The sequence below is a fragment of the Pan troglodytes genome, chromosome 3 (genome assembly GCF_028858775.2).
Source record: "Pan troglodytes isolate AG18354 chromosome 3, NHGRI_mPanTro3-v2.0_pri, whole genome shotgun sequence".
NCBI classification, from domain to species: Eukaryota; Metazoa; Chordata; class Mammalia; order Primates; family Hominidae; genus Pan; species Pan troglodytes.
In genome coordinates this window covers 187,731,381-187,747,345 of record NC_072401.2, presented here as the reverse complement: position 1 = coordinate 187,747,345, position 15,965 = coordinate 187,731,381, and positions in this window count along the sequence as shown.

Here is a 15,965-nt window from a genome sequence, read left to right as displayed (position 1 = left end):
GACCGGCTCTGAGAGCTGAAGTAGAAAGACCTACGCACACCTGTTTAAACACCTGTCGGAGTGAACCAAGAGACTGTAATTCAAATGTTTGAGAACTCAAATTATAATCGGAACGACTACAAATTCAAAGACAGATATGGAAGGCAAAGTTTTCTATTAAGTGGAATAAATTGTATTTTGCTTAATCTGAAAAATACGTGTGAAAGGTAGAGCGTATAGGTGCGAGCATCTAAAGGGGTGTGGGGTCAGTGTTGAACAGAGTTAAAAAATAAGATACTGCAGCCAGGCGCGGTGGCTCATACCTGTAATCCCAGCACCGGGATTGGGAGGTGGGAGGATGGCTTGAGCCCAGGAGTTCCAGGCCAGCCTGGGCAACAACATAGGGAGACCCCATCTCTACAAATATTAAAAAAAAAAAAAAAAAAAATGCCGGGCGTGGTGGCGCATGCCTGTAGTCCCAGGTACTCGGGAGGCTGAGGTGATCACTTGGGCCTGGAGTGAGCCGTGATCGCACCACTGCATTCCAGCCTGGGCAGTAGAGTGAGACCCTGTGTCAAAAAAATAGTAATGAGATATTGATGGAGTTTGTCCATTAATATTCAGGAGAGGATCTCAGGAGATACATTTCCTGATTTGGGGTAGGAAAAAGAGATGAATTAAGTCTGGCAGTGAATAAACTGACATTCATGCTTATATACTTGAATCTTTTGTAAGTTATCAAACTGGAGTCTGAGCCACGGTAAACTTCCAGGTAATGCTAAGTTTTGCGTTATTTGTAGGCAGTTAACAAGTCTTCTGTCATGATCCCTTTTCTACATCTAACTGCCACCAACATGTACTGGGCACTTGTCTGCTTCAAGATTGCATTAAGCACAGACATGCAAAGAAAGAGCGGTTCTCTTCCCAGAGCATGGAATAATCCGCTTCACGTCATATGCTGAGTGTCCCGTGAGTGCCCTGGAAGACAAGCACAGGTGATGGCAGCCATCGTGGTCAACATTCGCTTGGGGACAGCAGAGCATTTGTGTGCCTAAGGGAAGTAAGAGACATGGGTGACTAGGGTGAGATTTTAAAGGCCCTTGGATGTTCGGAGAGGCGAGAGCACGCAGTCGTCAGCGTGTGAAGCACCAGCACACAGCGAAGAATCAAAATGAGAGAAAAAGGGAATTAAGAACAGACACCTCTGAGAGCAGCAATGGTAACAAGAGGGAGAGGGTTGGGGGCAAACCAGGGAAGCAGTGCCAACTCCGTCACAACGCAGAGACACCAGGAACAGGCTGCTGTTGAACCATGAACTTTTCTCGTGCTCCCTTATTCCTCTTCTGCAGCACTCACCAGGTAGCCTCAGAAGTCTGGACGTTCCCTCCGAACGCTGGACTGTTTTCATATAGCACTCATTCAGGACTGCAAAGCAGTTTCCCACAGATTTTGTTCATCTTACAAGGATCTTATTCTGATTCATGGAGTAATTAAATCCTTAATATATCAGGTCACTTTCAGTGCAAATAGAAGTTATTTCTAGAGTATGTGCTTTCAGTGAGTAAGGGACTAGTCGCTCCATTGAATCTGAACATATGGAACTTGAAATAACAGCAAGGGAGGGCCATTGTGGAGCAAAGTTCGAGTCAGCTCACCTAGATCCTTGGGGGTAGCACTTGTTTGCTGCCAGAACTCAGGATTCCTGATATTTCAGACTCAGAAATCTGATGGGCCCAGCACCTTCACAGCTGACCAGTGTCTCTGTGTGGAGCCCCACTAATCTGACTCACAAAGCACTGATGCGGCCGGGCGCGGTGGCTCACGCCTGTAATCCCAGCACTTTGGGAGGCCGAGCGGGCGGAGGAGGTCAGGAGATCGAGACTATCCTGGCTAACACGGTGAAACCCTGTCTCTACTAAAAATACAAAAAATTAGCCGGGTGTGGTGGCGGGCGCCTGTAGTCCCAGCTACTCGGGAGGCTGAGGCAGGAGAATGGCGTGAACCTGTGAGGTGGAGCTTACAGTGAGCCGAGATCTCGCCACTGCACTCCAGCCTGGGTGACAATGCGAGACTCCATCTGAAAAAAAAAAAAAAGCAAAAGCACTGATGCAGTGTTGCATCCTCTGCTCTTTCCCCATAAGAGGAATCCCTTTAGGACCAAATTAATTCCAATGGTTGTTAGGTGAGTGTGGAATCAAAGCAAAGGGAAGGAATCATATGGTTCACATACAGGGGACATTAACCATTAGAGCCCAGCACCCTTCTCCTTCAGGAGCAACCGTTCCTGAACAGTGGTGCGTTCATGCCGCCGTCTTGGGCTGATTCTAGATCTTTCCATGTTTCCCTTAATAACCACTTCTCTTCTATGAACATACTTTTTCTTTTTTTAAGTATACAGATAGATGCTGTTAATAAAGCTAGAGAGGCCGGGTGCAGTGGCTCACGCCTGTAATCCCAGCACTTTGGGAGGCTGAGGCGGGCGGATCACTTGAAGTTGGGAGGTCAAGACCCGCCTGACCAACATGGAGAAACCCCATCTCTACTACAAATACAAAAATTAGCTGGATGTGGTGCCGGATCCCTGTAATCCCAGCTACTTGGGAGGCTGAGGCAGGGGAATCACTTGGACCCAGGAAGCGGATGTTGCGGTGAGCCAAGATTGTGCCATTGCACTCCAGCCTGGGCAAGAAGAGCGAAACTCCGTCTCAAATAATAATAATAATAATAATAATAATAATAATAAAAAATAAAGCTAGAGAACAGCTGCATACCCTTTCAGATCCTGGCCTTGAAAGCATTCTGTCTCTAAGGTGTGTTTGCCTGTGTCCCAGCTGTGGGCACATTTGAGTTGTGTGCACCCAGAAGATGTGTTGAAGTCCCACCCCCAGTTCTGGTGAATGTGATCTTATTTGGAAATAGGATCTTCACAGATGTAATCAAGTTAAGCTGAGGTCAGTAGGATGGGTCCTTGCCCAGTACGATGGGTATACTCTTAAGAAGAGGGAGATGTGGGCACAGACACACAGGGGGAGCACCACAGGATGGCAGAGGCAGAGGCTGGAGTGAAGCAGCTGCAAGCTGAAGGGTGCTCCAGGCTGATGGCCACTACCAGACGCTAAGAAGAGGCAGGGATGACTCCTCCCCTGCAGGGCCCCACAAACACCTCAGTGAGGACTTCCCATTTCCAGAACTGTGAGAAAAAAAAAATTATGTTGTTTTAAGCCACCCAGCACTGTGTTATGGCACTCCTAGGAAAGATCCATGATTGGGGTATTAATTAATTTTGGGGTACTTCAAGATCATAGTATCTTGCTTGTACCTCTATGAAAGTCTTTAGTGGGTAAATTCACTCTAAAAAACTGGCTACAAATTGAAATGGTCATCGTAATTGTTTTAAATCTATAGGGAGAATGCAAGAATCATAAAAAGGAGACGGTGGTGGTGGGGAGGAAGTATCATCCCTGGTTACGGTAGTAGGTGTAGCATTCTGACCAGCCAGCCCCATGAAGAAGGCACACTGAAAGAATAGTGGGTCCTTTTCTTTGGAGGGCCTTCCTTTGAAAATGACCCATAATTGCAAACATGATAAGCCATTCTTAGCAAGTTGTCCAGTCCTTTGTACCTATTGTTCATCCATCAACAGCCTTTCGTAGATGCGGCCAGGCTTCTCTGTTAATTACCAGCAGCATGTCATTCTTAGAACATGAGCCTCAGGTGATGTCGTCTGGCTCAAGCAGGATCAGGCAATGAAAGTAAATACAGCAAATAGTTAATCTTTCTTTCTAATGATTTTATATAGACAATTAGAAATGTCAGGGTAAGGCCAGGCGTGATGGCTCATGCCTGTAATCTCAGTACTTTGGGAGGCCGAGGCGGGCGGATTGCCTGAGGTTGGGAGTTGAAGACCAGCCTGACCAACGTGTAGAAACCCTGTCTCTACTAAAAATACAAAATTAGCAGGGTGTGCCAGTAATCCCAGCTACTCGGGAGGCTGAGGCCAGAGAATTGCTTGAACCTGGGAGGCGGAGTTTGCAGTGAGCTGAGATCACGCCATTGCACTCCAACCTAGGCAACAAGAGTGAAACTCCATCTCAAAAAGAAAAGAAATGTCAGAGTAGTGCTTTATGTGATAAAATTATTCTGCTTATATTGATTAACAATTTCATTAACTGTCTTTCTGATGTGTATAATAACACTTGGCTACATCATGGAGAAAGCATTAGGAAATTATGACCATGTTGCAATGAAAAAATGTGTTTTGGAAACCTGAAAGTTAAAACAACCTGATTAATCTGTTTAAGAAGTTAAATCGCCTCAATTAGCATGACATCAGTATTTTACAAAGAAAATACTGTCAATTTTTATTATAAAAAATGTCAAACTTCTGAACAATGAGAAACATTTGTTGATTCAACAAGCATTTACTAAGCACTAGAGGGAGGCATTGCAGACTAGTGGACTGTGGGTCTGAACTATGTAGGCTCATGGTCTGTCTTTGCCACTAAACAACACCAAGACTTCTCTCTGTTCTTTAGTTTCCTCGGCTGTAATTATCTGAATGGTGCCTTGTAAGAGTTACATTAACTAACACATGTGAAGTACTGGAACAGAGCATAGCACTTGGCAAATTCTCAGTAGATGTTAGTTTTTGTTATATATGACCCCAGGTTACATTGAATAACTAGAGAAAAATATCTAGAAGGAAATTATAGCTACATTTGCTTCCAAGTTTATTCCTTTTTGTATAATGTGAACAAAATTGGTTTGCAACAAATATGTATTTGTTTTCAGTGATAAACACAATAAATGAAAGCCTCAGTTCATGTCCTTTGCAGGGACATGGATGAAGCTGGAAACCATCATTCTCAGCAAACTATCGCAAGGACAAAAAACCAAGCACCGCATGTTCTCACTCATAGGTGGGAATTGAACAATGAGAACACTTGGACACAGGAAGGGGAACATCACACACCGGGGCCTGTTGTGGGGTGGGGGGAGGGGGGAGGGATAGCGTTAGGAGATATACCTAATGCTAAATGACGAGTTAATGAGTGCAGCACACCAACATGGCACATGTGTACATACGTAACAAACCTGCACGTTGTGCACATGTACCCTAGAACTTAAAGTATAATAATTTTAAAAAAAAGCCTCGGGCAAATTTTCTTGCTATTTGATTGCGGGCTCAGGATTCTACTGAGGGAAAACTATTAAAATAACAATAAAAACAGTTTTAGGCCGGATGTGGTGGCAGACACCTGTAATCCCAGCTACTTGGGAGGCTGAGGCAGGAGAAGCTTGAACCTGGGAGGCGGAGGTTGCAGTGAGCCGAGATCATGCGATTGCACTCCAGCCTGGGGGACAGGAGGGAAACTGTCTCAAAAAATAAAATAAAATAACAATAAGAACAATTTTAAACTGATCAAAGGCAGTGTTACATCACAGCGATTCCTGATGGACCATGACCCCGTTCCCCGAGTACTATAGCAGATGCAGGCGGAGGACCAGACCACAGAGGCAGGTGAGGTACATTCAGCTGCAGAGAACAGGGAAATCCCTCGCTGGCCTTAGCTTGAGCATTCAAGATGCTTAAGTAGCTCACAGGGTAGGAAGCCCACAATTCACTGCTTCTGGGATTGCTGCGGTGAATTACCCGCGTCAGAGACACTCAAGCTCATTCTCTTTCAGTCACACATTGTCAGGGTGTATGGCTTGTTTCCTGGTGTTTCCAAGGTGTCACCCTCAGCACCAGCCATCTTTCTTTAAATAGCTACATCTGGCCGGGCGCGGTGGCTCACGCCTGTAATCCCAGCACTTTGGGAGGCCAAGGTGGGCGGATCACGAGGTCAGGAGTTCGAGACCAGCCTAGACAACATGGTGAAACCCCGTCTCTACTAAAAATACAAAAATTAGCCGGGCATGGTGGCACATGCCTGTAATCCCAGCTACTCGGGAGGCTGAGGCAAGAGAATCGCTTGAACTCGGGAAGCGGAGGGTGCAGTGAGCTGAGATCTCACCATTGCACACCTGGGTGACAGAGCGAGACTCTGTCTCAAAAATAAATAAATAAATAAATAGCTACATCCCAGGTAAGAAGGCGCCTCAGGTCACCCTCTCTCATTAAAGAACAAACTACTTTCCAGAAGCCCCTCCAATTGAGTCCCATTGGCTATAACCAGGTCAAAAGTGCACAGCTGAACTAATCATCAGAAAGAGAAATAGACGGAGCAGGGTAGATCCCGCCTTAATCCCAGCACTTTGGGAGGCTGAGGCTGACAGATGGGTCGAGCCCAGGAGTTCAAGACCAGCCCAAATATAAAAAAATTAGCTGGGCATGGTGGCTTACGCCTGTCTTCCCAGCTCTTCCAGAGGCTGAGGTGGGAGGATCACTTAAGCCCAAGAGGTGGAGGCTGCAGTGAGCTGAGATCATGTCACTGCACTCTTCCAGCCTGGGTAACAGAGTGACACCCTGTCTAAAAATAATAATAATAATAATAAAGGAAAGAAAAGAAAAGAAAGAGGAAGAGAGAGAGAAATAATGCTATTTTTCTAGGGCTAGAAGGGATCCCTTTCCCCGAATATGTTGCCCCCAAACAAAATTAGCACCCCTAAACCAAGAAAGGGTGTGAGGTGTGGGTGTCTGTTGGGCAGGTAACTGGCAGTGTCTGCTGTAGTTGGGAGCTCCAGTGAAGAGTCTGACTGTCCATTGTTATTAGACTAAAAGGGCAGCTACCGATTTACAGCACCTGTATGCTCTGTTAATGGAATGCATGCACGGAGCACTTCCTTCACCATTTCAAATGCTATCATTCAAGAGACGGCGAGAGACCTTCTCAAAGCCAGCCTTTGTATTTCTGGATGACATGCCAATGTTATATCATAGAGTGCTTTGGTAAGAGGCTCATAAAACACAAGAATAACAGTGATGCACACAGACTTTAGACATATCCATTCCCCCGGAGTTTGTGTTCTCCTGCTAAGCATGTCTCTAGACTGGGGCACAATTCAGGGAGAGCAGAAGTGGAGGGAAAGGAGATTGAAGGTAGATAAAAAGAGAGAGAAGAGGGAGAGGAGGAAGATGAACAACAGAGCATGGAACTGGGGAGACTCTCCTTAAAGTTTGGAGCACGCCTTATGGCACCTCCTGGAAGTTATTTGAAAGTACAATACTCAAAATCCACTGTGCCAAGATTAAAAAGAAGGTCAATTTTCTAACCACAGTCCTGAGCCATCCCTTCAATACACCCTCCCGCTTTATACACTCTACGATTTTGCTCAGAAATCACCAGGGGCTCCCTAAGGAGGGAGGGTGAGGCGAGGGGCAGTGCCGTTTCCTCCCCTCTCTTCTAAGCTGGGATCTGATATTAGGACCACATACTTTAAGGCCAGACCATGACACATGAGCCAGCAGAGATGGACGACATGGGAGGAAGCTGCAGAATCACTAAGCTGCCAGGAGTGGGGTTGAACTGTGATCGAGGCAGTCTGCAGGGGCCTTCTGTTTCTCACCACTGGGTACGTAATAGGGTTTCTCTGAGGAAGGACGAGCTCACTGGACCCAGTGCTCATCCCAGTGGAAATTGCTTGAAACCAAAACAACCTGAAGAAGAACAGCTCTTTAAACTCCCTTGCTCTGAAGAAGGGCGATTTTCAGCAAAGTAGCAGACTGGAAAAGAGGCCGCAACTGAGAACTCCCTTCAAAGTCACATGGCGGCCAAGGCAAAGCCCCACCTCCCCCCAGGAGGTGTGCAGATCCTTGCACGGGCACGGTGGATCTCCAGGTCGCACACTTATGGGCACTCGCTCTGTTCACAAGATTACGTCCTTCCTAACCAAGGCCCTTCGCACAGGGTAAAGGCCTCGCTAACAGTCATCCCAAGGTGTGTTTAGGAAGGCTTCTAGGAGAAGTGGACACCAAATCTAACCCTGCAACTGCAAGACGTAGCCAAGGAAAGGAGAGAACAGAGCACTGAAAACAGAACCCCACAAATGGATAGAAATTTGAAAGGGTGAGGCACACTTGGAGAACTGAGAGGATTTCTCCCTGCTGTCATAGAGAGCTACAATGTTGTTCAGAGTGTATTCATTCAATAATCCTTTAATTATTCCATCGGCAAACGTTTGTGAATTCCTACTCTGTGTCAGGCACTATGTAAGTATGAGGGAATGGTCACACATGAAGCAAGAAAAAAAAGAGAACAAGATCACAAAAAAAACCTTAGAACAGAAACTAAGGTTTTAAGTGGGGACCTAGAACCCCACGCCGTTCTTCCTGGAGTGCTGGCATGTTCTTGGAGTAGGGATTGCAGAGCTGGAGGAGGCTGGAGGGAACGCCGGAGCATCCTGGTTCTCTTGTTTGTTTTCATTCTCAGAAACAGAGCTACTGGAGATGAAATTTGCTGGTGGTAAAAGTGTATTTCCACACAATCTCATGTGCCTATTCCCTTTCTTTACCTCCTGCCACAACTTCAATCTAACATTTACTTTTCCAACAGCTTCTTCTTTGACAAATTACGATGGTCCAGTCACCCTTCTAGATAGTGGGGATACCAAGATGAGTATGATGGAGCTCTCTGTGTTCAAAGTTCTATCCTATTCCAAGGGCTCAGGACAGAGTCTGATCCTATAACAGTGCCTGCAACACAGTATGCTTTTAGACTAAGGGCATGGATAAAGTATGATGGACACCTGAGTAATGAAGCGATTCGTCCTGCAAGACGGAAAGGGCAGCGCTATGAAGGACGGATTCTCACAGAGTTGGCTCTGTCCCACTGGAGAGGAGAGGAGGGGCCGCTGCTTGCAGAGGGAGGAGCAAAGAGCCACGACCGTGATGGGCGAGGACACAGAGCAGTCAGGGGTGATGGCACCAAGCATAGGAGATGTGGTAAAACAAAACCAAACAAAATCAAGCAGGGAGATAAACTCGACCCAGCTGCGAAGGGTCTTGAAGGTCACACTAGGTCAATATGTTAATGGTGGAGGGTGTCCAGGTTCTTCGCGTCTTGAACAAAGAATTGGAAAAAACCCACAAACAAAGCAAGGAAGGAATGAAGGGTTTTATTGAAAATGAAAGTACGGAGGCGGGCGCAGTGCCTCATGCCTGTAATCCCAGCACTTTGGGAGGCTGAGGTGGGTGGATCGCCTGAGATCAGGAGTTCGAGACCAGCCTGGCCAACATAGTGAAACCCCGTCTCTGCTAAAAATACAAAAAATTAGCTGGGAATGGTGGTAGGCGCCTGTAATCCCAGCTACTAAGGAGGCTGAGGCAAGAGAATCGCTTGAACCCGGGAGGCAGAGGTTGCAGTCAGCCGAGATCGCGCCACTGCACTCCAGCCTGGGCAACAAGAGTGAAGCTCCGTCTCAAAAAAAAAGAAAGAAAGAAAGAAAGTACACGCCACAGTGTGGGAGTGGCCTGAGCATAGGGGCTCAAAGGCCCTGTTACATAATTTTTGGGAGTTTAAATACCCCCTAGAGGATTCCACTGGTTACTTGGGGTATGCCCTATGTAAATGGAGAGTTTGAAGTAAAGTTACAAAGTCATTTACAGCATAGGCTCTATGGAGAGGATATTTCCTGTCACAGCTGAAGTCTGAATTGGGCTTATATTCCCTCTCTCCAGACCCTATTTTCCTGCCTCAATCTGAACTTGTCCTATGTAAATAGGGGCATCTCAAGAACTTCAGTCTGTTCCTAATTGATCCCACTATCTCACTCTTCCTAAAACCCAGCTCTTCAACCCATGCTCCTTCTACCATAAAAGCATCTTTATGGCTCCTCATTTCCACTAACTCACTTCCTTGGTCTGGTATTTGAGCTTCCCCACCTCATGCGCTGGCCCATCCAAAATCTGGGGCATCCACATCTAGGGCTTGAAAAGGAGGGGAAGAAAGTGCTGCCAAAATTCTGGCTAAAGCCATTGACCAGCAGGAATGGCATTTAACTGAAGCTTTAAAAAAAATGAGTGCAGGGTGGGTTAAGTGGCTCACACCTGTAATCCCAGCACTTTGGGAGGCTGAGGTGGGAAGATCGCTTGAGGCCAGGAGTTCAAGACCAGCCTGGGCAATATAGTGAGAACTCATCTCTACTAAAAATCAAAAAAATTAGCCGGGTGTAGTGGTGTACACCTGTAGTCCTGGCTACTGGGGAGGCTGAGGTGGGAGGATCACTTGAGTCCAGGAGGTCAAGATTGCAGTGAGCTGAGATCATGCCATTGCACTCCAGCCTGAGCAACAGAGCAAGATGCTATCTCAAAAAAAAAAAAAAATGGGTGCAAAAGTGGAGGAGAAGGCAATAAAAAACAAACTGTGACATCTAAGGTGGGCAAGGTATGAAAAGGAGAATTTCTTAGGAGGTGCTAGAACTAGAATAATTAAGTTTACCTAGAGTGTTCCCAAAGTTGTGCTATGCAGAACATGCCTTTGTCAGGATGCTGATAACAGTTACCACTAGAAGCGTTCTATAATCAAGGTGGTTTGGCAACTGACTGAATAATGAAGGTTAAATAGCTTTCTTTATAGCAGGCATCTTAGTTTTTCAATATGCTGGTACGCATTGAGTATTTCTGAGAGGAGAAGGTAGTATACCATCTTTCCCACATCTCTTTGGCAGGGACCCCTTTCACGAGATGTTATCTTACAACACTAGTGAGGAACACCAGTCAATGCCTTAGATGTATGAAGCCATAGCAGGACAGAATTTGGAACCTGGATTGGGACAGGCCAATGGAAAGCTTTGGATTCATTTTATTCCATCCTAGCAGCATGGATGAACCTGTGCTGGGAGTGGCTAACCAGAGCCTGTGAGTTCTGCTGCAAGGGAAGAAGCTGGATTTCTGAAGAAATGACAAAAGCATTCAGGAAAGAAAGAGGCAGCACCTCAGCATTATGCTGCCAAAGGCCCTGGGCCAGATGGTACCTGTGCCCACCAAGTAAAGGCTTCTGTGTCTTTTATCTCTCTCCTTCTGCGTGCTGAACCCCTCAGATCCTGGAGATGCTCAGATCCCCAGGTAGCAGGTGAAAGAGCAGGGGGAGTGTGGAGCCAAAGGAAGTCAACACCACGCCGCTCCCCGATGCGGGCGTCCAGCAGGCTGCAGCTGGCCTCGGACAGAGAAGAGGAGAACTCCAACCGGGAAAGGGTTTGTGCTTTATTACTACAGGACTGGAGTTTTGCACCAGGATGCTGTGCCATGCTTTGTGCTATCTAAGTGTGTCTGATAAGCCCTCTAATAAGCCAGAGGCTTCAGCCAAATGGCAGGATGAAAAAAAAAGAGAGCTTTGAGGAAGAAAGAACAAGGGAGGTTTCTGACAGGACTTTACGAGTCCAGCTTGTCCAGCAGACCAGCTCCGCATGGCTCACAGGGTGGACACACCCTGCTTTGCTGCCTGGCTCCCCTCTTTGGGAAATAGCATTGACTTGTTTTGTGGGGGCCATTCCTCCTGCCATTCTCTCCATGTGGTTCTAGTGGGTGCTGCCAACCCCGGCACCCTACTCCCATGGCCACAAACGTGGACATCTCTCCCCAGCTAGACCACGCAGAGGCCTGTCCTGAGGTTTTGGAAACCACACTAGGAAAGAGGGCTAGTGCCTTGTTGATGGGAAATGGCAGCCTCGGAGATCCTGGGCAAACCGTGCAAACCGATGCCGCCATCATGCAGAGAGAGGCACACACCGCGTGGTGACGTCAGAGCCGCGTTCCAGCTCCCCTTCCGGGTTGGGCTGGCCCGCAAACGTGCCTCCTTTTTGCCTAAACAACTTTGAGCTTCTGTCCCTTTCGACCAAGTACTCACTCAGATAAAAAAAAAAAAAGAGAGAGAGAGAGATCTCTGCAAGGAGCCAAGATCTCCACGTGAAGGGAGTTGGGAAGGAAAACAAGGGAGCGGGCCTTGATGCGCAGGAGCAGCCGGGCACCCACGGGGCGGGTGCGGGAGCAGCCGGGCACCCACGGGGCGGGTGCGGGAGCAGCCGGGCACCCACGGGGCGGGTGCGCTCCTCTCCCGTGGGGCGCAGACACACTCACCGCATACCAGCCTCCGCAAGACTGCTCTGTACTAGAAAGCGACACGAAGCACCACCACGTCATAATTTTGTCTGAGTCCAGACAAAAATAAGGTCACTGTGCCACCCTCAAAATACCGTAAACACTCCTCTCTCAGCTCAGTGATTGCTGTTTCTTTCTTTCTTTTCTTTTTTTTCTTTCTTTCTTTTTTTTTTTTTTTGAGACGGATTTCTGCTCTTGTTGCCCAAGCTGGAGCGCAATGGCGTGATCTCGGCTCACTGCAACCTCCGCCTCCCAGGTTCAAGCGATTCTCCTGCCTCAGCCTCCCGAGTAGCTGGGATTACAGGCACGTGCCACCACGCCCGGCTAATTTTTTATTTTTAGTAGAGATGGGTTTTTACTATGTTGGCCAGGCTGGTCTCCAACTCCTGACCTCAAGTGATCCACCCACCTTGGCCTCCCAAAGTGCTGGGATTACAGGCATGAACCACCACATCTGGCCAGTGATTGCTGTTTCTTTTACAACTTTATCCCTGTTCTAGTCTCCTCTTCCTGAATTTACCCATCCTAAGCCCAAATCCTATATAATAGGATTTTTCAACCCCCTTCTTACTCAGATACCCCATGGTGTGTTTCCTTCCTCACTGCAACGACGCCAACCCCAACTTCTTTAACTGCGGGTGTGTTCGTTGTCTTTGGCTGGAGGACATTAACACTGTGAAAACATCCTTGTTTGTTTAAAAAAACACAAAACATTGGCTCTTTATGAAGTCATTTATGTCTCAGAATTTTTGAAGGAGACCTTATTTAAAAAAGAAAAAAAAAGTTTGAAGCTTTGGAAGCTTGCATTAGTGCCCAAACCAGCTGAGCTCTGTATATTTTAATTCTTGTTTTAATTTTAGAGGCAGAGTCTTGAAACCACCTTTGCAAAAATTATAGCAGAGAGAAAGCTACGACAGTGAGAGAGACCTGACCTAACCGACTCCATCTTGCTTCTGACCTCCAGGCTGCCCTTGCTCATTCCCGGGCATAGGCCGAACTGACTTTAAACAAGGACGGTAGCCCTTTCCTAAAATAAACCCCCTTCTTGCCTGGGGACCAGACTGCCTTTGTAAAACTAACAAGTCAGCCCACAAGATTAGAAGTGACGGCTCTGGAATCACGCGGCCAGAGGCCACAAGATCGCTAGCCTCCTCAATTGCTCCTATGAATAACATAGCGTTATACAACCTAAGATTGATGTTTGAGGTATTTTTCAGACCCTGCAGTTGATGGATCACCTGGCACCACTCAGATCCATAAACGGACTCACCTGGTGTTGTGGCTCCCACCCAAGAGCCGACTCAGTCCAAAAGGACAGCTTCAACTCCGCATGATTTTCTCTCTCATCCAACCAATCAGCATTCCCCATTCCCTGCGCCACCGCCCGCCCCCATCAAATTGTTCTCTAAATTTTCCAGTCAGCTCTATCTGGGCAGCAGGCAAGATACACCCATTGGGTGGTTATAGGGTCTCATTCTGTTACCCAGGCTGGAGTGTAGTGGCATGATCATAGCTCACTGTAGCCTCAAACTCCTGGCCTCGGGCAATTCTCCCAGCTTAGCTTCCCAAGTTGCTGCAACTACAGGCTCATACCACCTCGTCAAACTCATTTTTAAATTTTTTGTAGAGACAGAGTCTTGCTGTGTTGCCCAGGCTGGTCTCAAACTTCTGTCCTCAAGCAATCCTCTCACCTTGGCCTCCCAAAATGCTGGAATTACAATGAGCCATTGCACCTGCCCTTTTAATTTTTAAGTACCTTAAAAGGCGTGGTGGGTGTTGTAGTGAAACAGGTGTAACCACCACCAAGTATCTCTCTGTTGCCCAGACAGAGCTAATTTATCAAGACAGGGGATTTGCAATAGAGAAAAGTTTAATTCATACAGACCCAGCTGAACAGAAGACTGGTATTTTATTACTCAAATCAGTCTCCCCGAAAATTGGTAGACTAGGGTTTTTTTTTGTTTTTGTTTTCTGAGACGGAGTCTTGCTCTGTTGCCCAGGCTGGAGTGCAGTGGCATAATCTCGGCTCACTACAACCTCCATCTCCTGGGTTCAAGCAATTCTCCTGCCTCAGCCTCCTGAGTAGCTGGGATTACAGGAGCCCACCACCACACCAAGCTAATTTTTTTGTGTTTTTAGTAGAGACAGGGTTTCACCATGTTGGGCAGGCTGGTCTCGAACTCCTGACCTCAAGTGATCCACCCGCCTCAGCCTCCCAAAGTGCTGGGATTACAGGCATAAGCCACCACACCTGGCCTTGAGACTAGGGTTTTTTTAAGGATAGTTTGGTGGGTAGGGGCCGGGGAATGGGAAGTGCTGATTGGTTGGGTGGGAGATGAACTCATAGGGAGCCAAAGCTGTCCTCTTACACTGAGCTGGTTCCTAGGTGGAGCTACAGAACTTGTTGGCAGGTGGGTCGAGCCGTTATTTATCGGAAATGCAAAAACTTGAAAAGACATCTCAAAAGGCCAATCTTACATTCTAAAATAGTGATGTTGTCTGCAGGAGTAATTAAGGAAGTTATAAACCTTGTGGCTAATTTGTTGGTCCTACAAAGGCAGTCTGGTTCCCTGGCAAGAAGGAGGTTTGTTTTGGGAAAGGGAAGTTACCATCTTTGTTTTGAAGTTAAACTATGAACTAAGTTCTTCCCAAAGTTAGTTTGCCTGCACCCAGAAATAAACAAGACTAGAAGCAAGATGGAGTTGGTTAGGTCAGATCCTTTCAATATCATAACTTTCTCACTGTTAACAATTTTTGCAAAGGCCATTTTACAGGGAGCTCTGCTCTCAGGATCCAGGCACTTATTCCTCCAGCTGCACAGTGAGTTCGCTTCTGACGGTTCACAACTGAGGCCTTCCCCTTGAATTTTTCTTTCTTTTCTTTCTTTCTTTCTTTCATCTTCCTTTCTTTCTTTTTTTCTTTCTTCCTTTCCTTTCTCTTTCTCTTTTTTTTTTTTTGACAGAGTTTTGCTCTTGTTGCCCAGGCTGGAGTGCAGTGGCACAATCTCTGCTCACTGCATTCTCCTGCCTCAGCCTCCCGAGTAGCTGGGATTACAGGCACACGCCACCACGCCCCGCTAATTTTGTATTTTTATTAGAACGGGGTTTCTCCATGTTGGTGAGGCTGGTCTCTAACTCCCGACCCCAGGTGATCTGCTTGCCTCCACCTCCCAAAGTGCTGGGATTACAGGTTTGAGCCACTGCACCTGCCCCCCCTTGAATTTCTTTTGGCAAAACATTTTACTTAAGGTCACACTTCCTCCCTGGGGCTGCCTGTGTCTGTGACTGGTTGATGTGAGGGCATGGAGAGGGGTCCAGCCCCTTTGCCTAGATTTCTCCCAATTCTCTAGGGTCATTCCAGCTCCAGAGCTCCCCACGGGGCTGGCTAAGAACTCAGCTGCAATTGTGAATTGCATCAGAGTTAATCATTCTCTCTCTTCCCAATCCAGCTTATTTCACTCACTTATAAATCAGAGCACCCCTGAAACTTCCTTCATGCAAATCTCCATCCCAAAACCTGTTTCCTGGGGAACTGACCTAAGAGAAAAGGAAGCTAAATAAGCCAACCCTGTCTGCGCAGAAGTCCTCAAACAAAAGTGGAAGAGTTCCAACATTGAAAAGTCTGATGACTCTTGCCCAATGCACACAAAGAATAAAGAATGGTTTGTGAAAATAGCCACATGGCACAACTGTTTTCTCCCATAAACAGGACAGTGGAGCAAGGCTAGAGAGTTGCAAGAGCCAAGAGTGGCTAATATGTCACCTAGTGTAATTAGTAACTAATGAGTGATTGTCCTTTGTTATTTTAACACAGATGTATATGTTTATAGGGAAAAAAAGTGCTTAAAGCCCCTTTTGTTATGTGAGAGTCAGCCTGGCTTTGGACTATGAAGTTATAATCTATGTTCCTCTGTTTAACTGGCTGACACCTAAATCTAAGGCATAGATCG